Raw genomic sequence first — 8,007 nt, 5'->3', positions numbered from 1 at the left:
ATATGACAGAATCTTTGCCACTAGGATCCCAATAGTCTTTTCCCGTGCTGACCCCAGCATTGATACTGATAGACCTGCCCAATCCACACTGCTAGACCCTGCTCCCCAGCACCAGAGCTGCTGCTTCATGCCCAGAGAGCAGGACCTACCCGTATATCCCTTCCTCAGCCATGATGCCACAGCAAGCAGTCCTGTGATCTGGTATCACCAGTGTTTATGCTCCTGCATCCCTGACTAATTTGGGTTATGTGCACACACATCAGTCCTGCTGTGACCCCATATCCTAACTTGTATCTCCATGGACACCTGGAACCCACATGCCATTTGTAGCTGAAGCCAGCAATGGACCACGCACCGCACTCGCTCAGCACCCTTATTCCCACCTATAAGAAATTTATCTGTTGAGGATGTAAAAGGTATACAGAACTCAATGCAGGCTGCAAGGAATTTGAAAATTTAAGGTAACATGAGACCAGCAAAGGAACACAACAAATTTCTAAAACAATTCTCAAAGAAATTAAGATCTATGAATTGTCTTGTAAAGAATTCAATGTAATTGTTCTAAGGAAGAACAGTGAGCTACAAGCAAACAGACAATATTAGGAAAACAACATGAATCAAGAATTGTAGCTATGAGATAGAAATCAGAACATTTACAAATTCAAGAGTGTAAACAGCAGACTTGAGCAATCAGTCAATTTGAAGACAAATTGGCAAGAAGTATGGCCACAAACAAGTACCACAAAAGTAGTGAAGTCTTATGCGGGCATGTTCTAGGCTTAAAGCTCTTTCTGGATCCCTAGGAAGCCAGCTGATAACCAGCACATCTTTCTTGACCCATTCATGCTGAACAGTTAGTCCATGTCACCCAAGTTGCTGCGGCGGGGGTGGGAGACTAACTGCCCAAGAATTTGCTTACCAGATGATGAAGACTGTTCAGTCACCAAGAGCACTATTAACAAAGTTATCAATTTCAGGTTGGATAATGCAGGAAAACTATCATCCTTTACCCATCTTCTATGAATGAAGTTATGCACACTGCGTACCCTGAAGCAATGTAAAAGAGATAGTGACTAATAATACATATTTCCTAAAATAGGATATTGGTGAACAGTGATCTATTCATTCTTCCTAAAAATCCTATTGTACTATTTTTGCAACTACAATAGGACTGTATAAAGTATTAGTGAGAGCTAAAAGAAGGCGGATTGCTCATTTTTACTAATAAACACAATGCTAAAAAGTGGATGACTATAACAGAAACCTCCAATAAGAAGCAATAATGTCTTATCCGAGCATACTGTACTCCTACTGACCAGGACTTATGTTAAGGACTGGATTGGCTAGCGTCATGATTGAGATTGGAAGAATTTGCCTGACCTGTTTTCAAAGAGTTTGTGGAAATGCATTCTGAACTTTACCTGAAATCAATTTACTATAATTTTAGGAAAAAAATAAGTTGAACTAAAAATGAAATCTTACCTTCCAATTGGCTCTCTCATTAGTTCTTCTAAGGCAAAGGCTTAAAGCTGTGGTTGATGATTTTCTCATAATGAATCCTCTTAGGAAGCTGTGTAGCCTGTGGCAGGAAAAGAGAAAGAAGCCATTTTTAAATGTAACATTATTTTTATAATTATTATGTTCCATGAAGTCAAAAGACAAATCAACAGAGATATAGTTTCTGATATTTTAAAATGTAAGGTTAATTATGAAAAATACTTTTAAGTATGGTTCTGCATGTAATGTGTAATAAATAAAAAGCATCAACTTGAATTTAAGTTGTATTGAATTTGATTTTTTTCTAACAAAAAAATCACTATCGGTGGTAAATGTCATTTTCTATTTTTTTCTGACAGTTTAAACCACAAAATTACTGGGTTCCTGTCTTAAAGAAATTTAAAAGGGGAAGGATTTGACATTTTGAACTTTTGTTGATCAAATCACATACATGAAAATATGTAAATCAATTCAGTGGAATATCAAATTCTTGGCTAAATATTACTTATAGGGAAAATTACACATTGAACAATTATCAGATTGTTCCTTTCATTGAACCTTATGCCATCTAAATTACTGAATAAATTGTTAATCAAGTCATCAGTCAATCATTAATGATTAAAATTATCAAATGCCTTTTTTCAGCCTTAACTGAAAATTGTGTTAGACACATCTACCCAAAGTAGTATCACCCTATAAATATCAACTGATTTAGCTAAAATGTACTAAATGATATATCAAGCACTTAGAGTGAATGTGAGATTAAAAGTAAAACATTTTCCAAGTAATAAAGATGTTTCTATAAACTACAGAAATTTTAAATGTTTATATGTCTGGTTACTTTTGAGAACTTTAAGCCTAATCTTAAAGAATTTGCTTTAAAAATTGATACACTGGCCTGCCTCCTCCATCTATCCACACCCAAATTACAACAAAGCAAACTCAGCAATCCCTGAAAGATAGACCAGCTGACCACTATTATGTACTTCAGGAACAATGGTGCAGTGGAAAAGGGTAGTAAAAACTAATTAAGCTATAGCTATATTGCTGTAGTTCAACCCAGGAAAAGGAGAGGTGCCTACTGTATGGAGCCCCTCTGCTGTTGTTTACTTAGGGGCACACAGCCAACTTCAGAGATATAGAAATCTGGCACTGTACTGGAGAAGGTGGTAAACAGAATTACCATGTAGGAATTGAGGGTGCACTACTGAAAACTATAGTTGTAGGGGTGCCCAGTCTTGAGACTGAGGCTTTGAATCTAAAACAGTTGCAGCCCAAAGCTTCAAGGAGTGCCAGATCAGATTGCCTATCTCCTCCTAGCCTGAACCTGTCATGTGCTGTGTTACCTCCACCAAGTGTCACAACCAAGAAAACAACTGATTAAACACACCCAGAGGCTGAGGTTGCACAAGGCTGCTTGAGACATTTGGGGTGGGGGAGGAAATCTCTGTGAAATATCACCATAGAACTTGAGTACTCAGATAACTCTAGGAGGCTTGATTCCTTGATTTCTCACTGAAAGTGCCCCTTTAGACCTACTGCCCGGATTCCTTAGGGCACCATTGCTCCTGATCAGGTGCATAGACAGTAGTCTGAAATTATAGACACCTAAAGATCCTGGATAAAAACCCTAGTATTATATGCAGCTTCATGTAGGAGGGATTAGAAAATCAATTTATGAAGATAAGCAAAGGAAAATCCCTATTACAACCCATAAGAACTAAAAATGAAAAGTCAGAAAAACATACCACAAATGCTGAAGTACAAAAACCCTAAGAGAAGTCACAGTCCAGCAGTACAGCAGAATAGGCCTAAGCAGTTGAATTAACAACCATGCTTGCTCAATTAAGCAAAACTATGGATGATGTAAAACAGGAACACAGAAAAGATTGAGAGAATGCAAGACTGTAATATCTACAACTAATGAATCTAAAATACTATAACTGAATTTAAAAATACACAATAGAATGTCTGTACAGTAAATAAATGCAAATAATGGAGAGAATTACTGAGCTTGAAAGCACAGTGACAGAACAAAGAAAAAAATAATAAATGTAAGCCATGTAAGAGCTCTTTGGGATAACCTAAATAGAAATATCAGGAGATGAGAAAGAGAAAGGCATGAGAAATTTGTCTAAAAATATAATTGCTGAGAACCATCTCAATATGGGAGATGGACCAGATTAGTTCCAAACAAAATACCAAGCCAACACACTACAAGATGCATTATAATAAAACTGTTGAAAGCCAAGGACAGACTAATGAAAGCATAGAAAAAAGAAATATCAATAACTTGACCCCATAAATGTTTATATTTACCAAGGTTATGTTTTTTCCCCAGTATCTGAATAGTGACAGTATTCTGCTTGTAGCTCTGACTAAACTTAATGTAAATATTTTAAAACATTTCCTTGGGTATGCTACATCTTTTATGCTTTTTGGCTATTTGAAGGTTTTTCCAAATTTCATAATATTCAAAAAAAATCATCTTTTAATACTAATCAGATCATTTTTTCTGAAAGAATTTAATGAGGAATAAGTTCGTGTAGTACAAGCATTGTGAAAACATTAATAGTTCCTTTCGATGTATTTTAAATTTTGAATATCTATAGCTAAGTCAAGCACTGAGGTCACTGTTGTGTTATACTTGCATTTAGAACATCATAATGTAAAATACATTAATATTTGTCAACCTAATTTTACAAATCCTAAATTACTAAACTTTGAAGATAAGTCATTTGAAATTATACAATCTGAGCAAAAGAGGGAAGAAATCTTATGAGAATTATGAGATACTATCAAAAGAAAATAATATATAAATTATTAGAATTTTAGCAGAAACCTTAGATGCTAGGCAAGGGAGGGATACTGCACTTAAAATACTGAAAGAATAATATTGCCACCCCCCCCAAAAAAAAAAAAACCTATACATGGTTAAATTATACTTTGAAAGTAAAGGGGTGATTGAGATGTGACAGAGAAACAACCTGAGGGAGTTTGTCAGCACTCATTTTAAAGAAATTCTTGAGAGTTCTTCAAATTGCAAGGCAAACATGCTGAACAAAAATATGAAAGTATAATATGTAAGTATAAGTTATACATGCAAGGGTAAATATATAGCTGAAGACAGAAAAATGTTACAGTGATGGCCTTCATCAATTACATTTAACCATATATTAAATACAAAACAATTTTCAGTGAATATAAAAAGCAAATCTGTCTAACTTTGCATGGGAAAGTTTTTAAATGCAAATGAAGTTACTGTCTCTTATAATGCATGGTTTTTAACTGCATACCTCAAGCTAACAAGAAAGGGAAAACACAACTTACATCAGTAAGTTGAAGATCATCAGTAAATAACAAAGGAATCAGTAAATAACAAAGGAATACAGCAAAAGAAAACAATTGCAAAACAGTAACAATTAACAAAATGGCAAATCCTTTCTTAAATAATTACTTTAAATGCAAATAAATTAAACTCCCCATTGAAAAGGCATGTGACTGAATGGAGAAACAAAAACACAAGATGCAATAATATATTAGCATTGAGACTTACTATAGAATTTAGTACACATGGGATGAAATTGAAGGCATAGGGGAAAGAGTTGTTTAACTTACTTCCGACAACATAGAAGTCAAAAATTGTCTGTCGAGACAAAGATGGTCCTTACATACAAAGAGTCAGTTCAACATGAAAATGTGGCTATTATATATACATAAGCAACATCAGAAATGCTCAACATATAAAACATATTGGCAATTATCAGGATGTTTTTTGAGATAAGAGAGAAAATTTCTAGTATGAAAACCATACTAGAAACAATAACAAAGGAAACAAAATGAAATGTTTGAAAACTAACAGCACTGTCTTGTACATTGGTGAGGTATAGAGAGAATCAAAATTTTAAAAGGTATTTGAAAAGAACATAATATACTAATATTAAATAGAGCAAAAGCAGTACCTAACAATTTTATAGTTTAATACCTACATTAATAAAAGATCTCAAATTAGCATTCTGCATTCTACATTTGCATCCCAATGAGCTAGAATAAAAATGAACAAAACCCAAAGTTAACAGAAAGAGTAAATATTAGAGAAGAAATAAAAGGGTAGGAAAATAATACATGGTTTGGTAACATCAGAAAGTTTGTGTATCTATACCCCTAGGTCATATAGAATTGTAAACCCAATGTTACCTCAATAAAAAAAAATAGTGAACAATTGGTAAGGCCAAGTTGTACTTTGCAGATATAATCAAAATTGACATTCCCTTAGCTAGACTAAGAAAAAGTGAGAGCAGCCTCAAATTTAGTTATAAATAAAAGAGGAGACATTTCAATAGCTGCCTCCAAAGTAAAACAGATCATATTGTACTATTGTAAACTATTATACTCTAACAGGCTGGATCACTCAGAAGTGTGGATACATTCCTATAAACATACAAGCAACCAAAACTAAATCAAGAAGAAACAGACAAAATAATCCTGATTGTCAGGGAATGGACGTGAGGGGAATGAGAAATACTGGTCAAGGGGTACAAAGTTTCAATTATACAAGATAAATAAATTCAATAAATTCTGCAGATACACTTAACAGTAATATGTATTGTTAGCCAATTTCAAGTATAAAATGCAGCACTGTTAACATTATTTTCTTTTGGTGTCACAAGATATACTGTTAACTAGTATGTATAATGTATACATAACAGTATAACATAGTTAAGTAATTTAAAGTTTTGATTTTTTTACTTTTTTGTTTAACACAATTGACTTCAATTTTAAGCTTATGTAATTTAATTTTAAATAATGGGTATGTTAAACAATGGCATTTTTTAAATGTTTCATAGTTTTAATTTTATTTGGGTCTGTGATACATTTTATTTTTCTATATGTTGTTATGTAAGGTTGAGGTCCAAATTTTCTTTGTAAGCATGATTATCCAATTTTTTCTATTGCCATTTGTTCAAAACTTAAATCATTTCCTAATTAAATTTGTCAAAAATCAACTGACTATATTTTTGTGATCTGAAGTCTGTTATAGTCCATTGATGTACGTCTCTACACTCTCCTGAGCACTATGCCCTCTTAATTATTGTAGCTTTAGTTTTCCAGCTTTTTGGAGAAAATAATTGATAGATGATTGTGCAAGGTAAAAATGTATAACGTGTTGACTACTCATATATTGCAAAATATTAACAGCATAGAATTAGTTCATATCGTTTTTGTATTGGTAAGAACACCAGTAAGTCATATGGTCCAGTAGTAAATCCTCCAACTTTACTTTTTTTCAAAATTGCGTACATATTAACAAGTGAATAAAGGGGAATGCTATAGCAATTAAAAAATAATTCGGATGATTCTTAGAATGTTGTTCCTGTCAATATTCATTGCTTACTGTTTCCAATGGATTTACTTTTCCCCCTTTATCCTCGTTTTGCCTTGAAATCGAACATTACGTAAGCAAAAAAAATAAAAGGAAGAAAGAAAGAAATGCTACATAGAAGCCTCTTGCTTGAGTTACACAATTGTAATTGTAGATCATCATTAGTGAAGTTGAGCCAGGGAACTTATCTGCCATGAATATTGTGACAAAAAGTCATAGCTTGACTTGAAAGGGCTACTTAATGGAAATCCCCACGATACATGCCACTGTATGATTTTATTAATTTCAACAGTAATTTCACTCACCTTCTTCAGTTTCTGATTGATGAGATAAAAGTGACCACTAATGAATATCTATGTTGTACCACTGTCTTAACTCTTCTCAATATGGAAGCAACTTTAATATTTTATCTCTACAAGCATAACAGCAACCAGCTGCAATTTGAATAATTCATTCAATCAAGTATCTGGATTTTTTTATGACATCAAATGACCACTTTGACTTTCACTAAATTGACTGATTGGTTGACACTTTGAGGAGCATTAACTTGTCATCATCATCATTACCATGAAATAGTATTTATTAAGCATCCTCAGTCACAAGCTATATAAAGTTAGCCAAATAATCATAGACTCTGCCCTTTAGGAGTTTATGATCTGGAAAGTCTCATATCCAGATGAACTGGATGCCATTTAGTAAAGTGCTGCTGTAGGACTTTGAGAAATGCTACTAAGTGGCTGTAAAAGATCAGTTTGCTTCTCAAAGTGCAAACTATCACCCCGAAAGTAACGTAGTGTATGTGTTGGGTGGGTGTAAGTGATCTTCTGAGTGGAGATGGTGTTATTTAGGTGCAATTTCAACTAGAGATAGATATCCTTTCCCCTCAAAAGATTCAAGCAGCACTTTAGAGATAGCAAATGGCATGTCTCAGATTATCAAAAGCAAATTAGTCCTTCCCGAACCCCTGGGTTCAGGTAATAATGGTGGAGAATGCAGCAGAGTAAATGGGATTTTTGTTATCAGAATAACTATGCACTTCTGTTCCAACTTTGTCCCCCATGGGTGGGCAGTGGGTAATTTATCTAACTCTCTTGCCATCCTTGTTTACTTACCTGTAAAATGAGAGA

At 33.9% G+C, this 8,007-nt stretch overlaps 1 long non-coding RNA gene across 1 annotated transcript in view; it reads right to left on the bottom strand.

The window, feature by feature from the left end:
* Positions 1–756: 756 nt before the first annotated feature.
* LOC129145861 (uncharacterized) overlaps positions 757–8,007 on the bottom strand; it is a 58,063-nt gene continuing 50,812 nt past the window's right edge. Inside the window, exons 2-3 of the long non-coding RNA XR_008551979.1 lie at positions 1,483–1,579; positions 757–1,047 (exon numbers count right to left, since the gene is read on the bottom strand). This is a non-coding gene — a long non-coding RNA (uncharacterized LOC129145861). The remainder of the gene's footprint in view (positions 1,048–1,482; positions 1,580–8,007) is intronic.

The sequence above is a fragment of the Talpa occidentalis genome, unplaced genomic scaffold, assembly GCF_014898055.3.
Source record: "Talpa occidentalis isolate TD23 unplaced genomic scaffold, MPIMG_talOcc4v2.1 talOcc4.15, whole genome shotgun sequence".
Lineage (NCBI taxonomy): Eukaryota > Metazoa > Chordata > Mammalia > Eulipotyphla > Talpidae > Talpa > Talpa occidentalis.
This window is presented reverse-complemented; position numbering and strand designations above follow the sequence as displayed.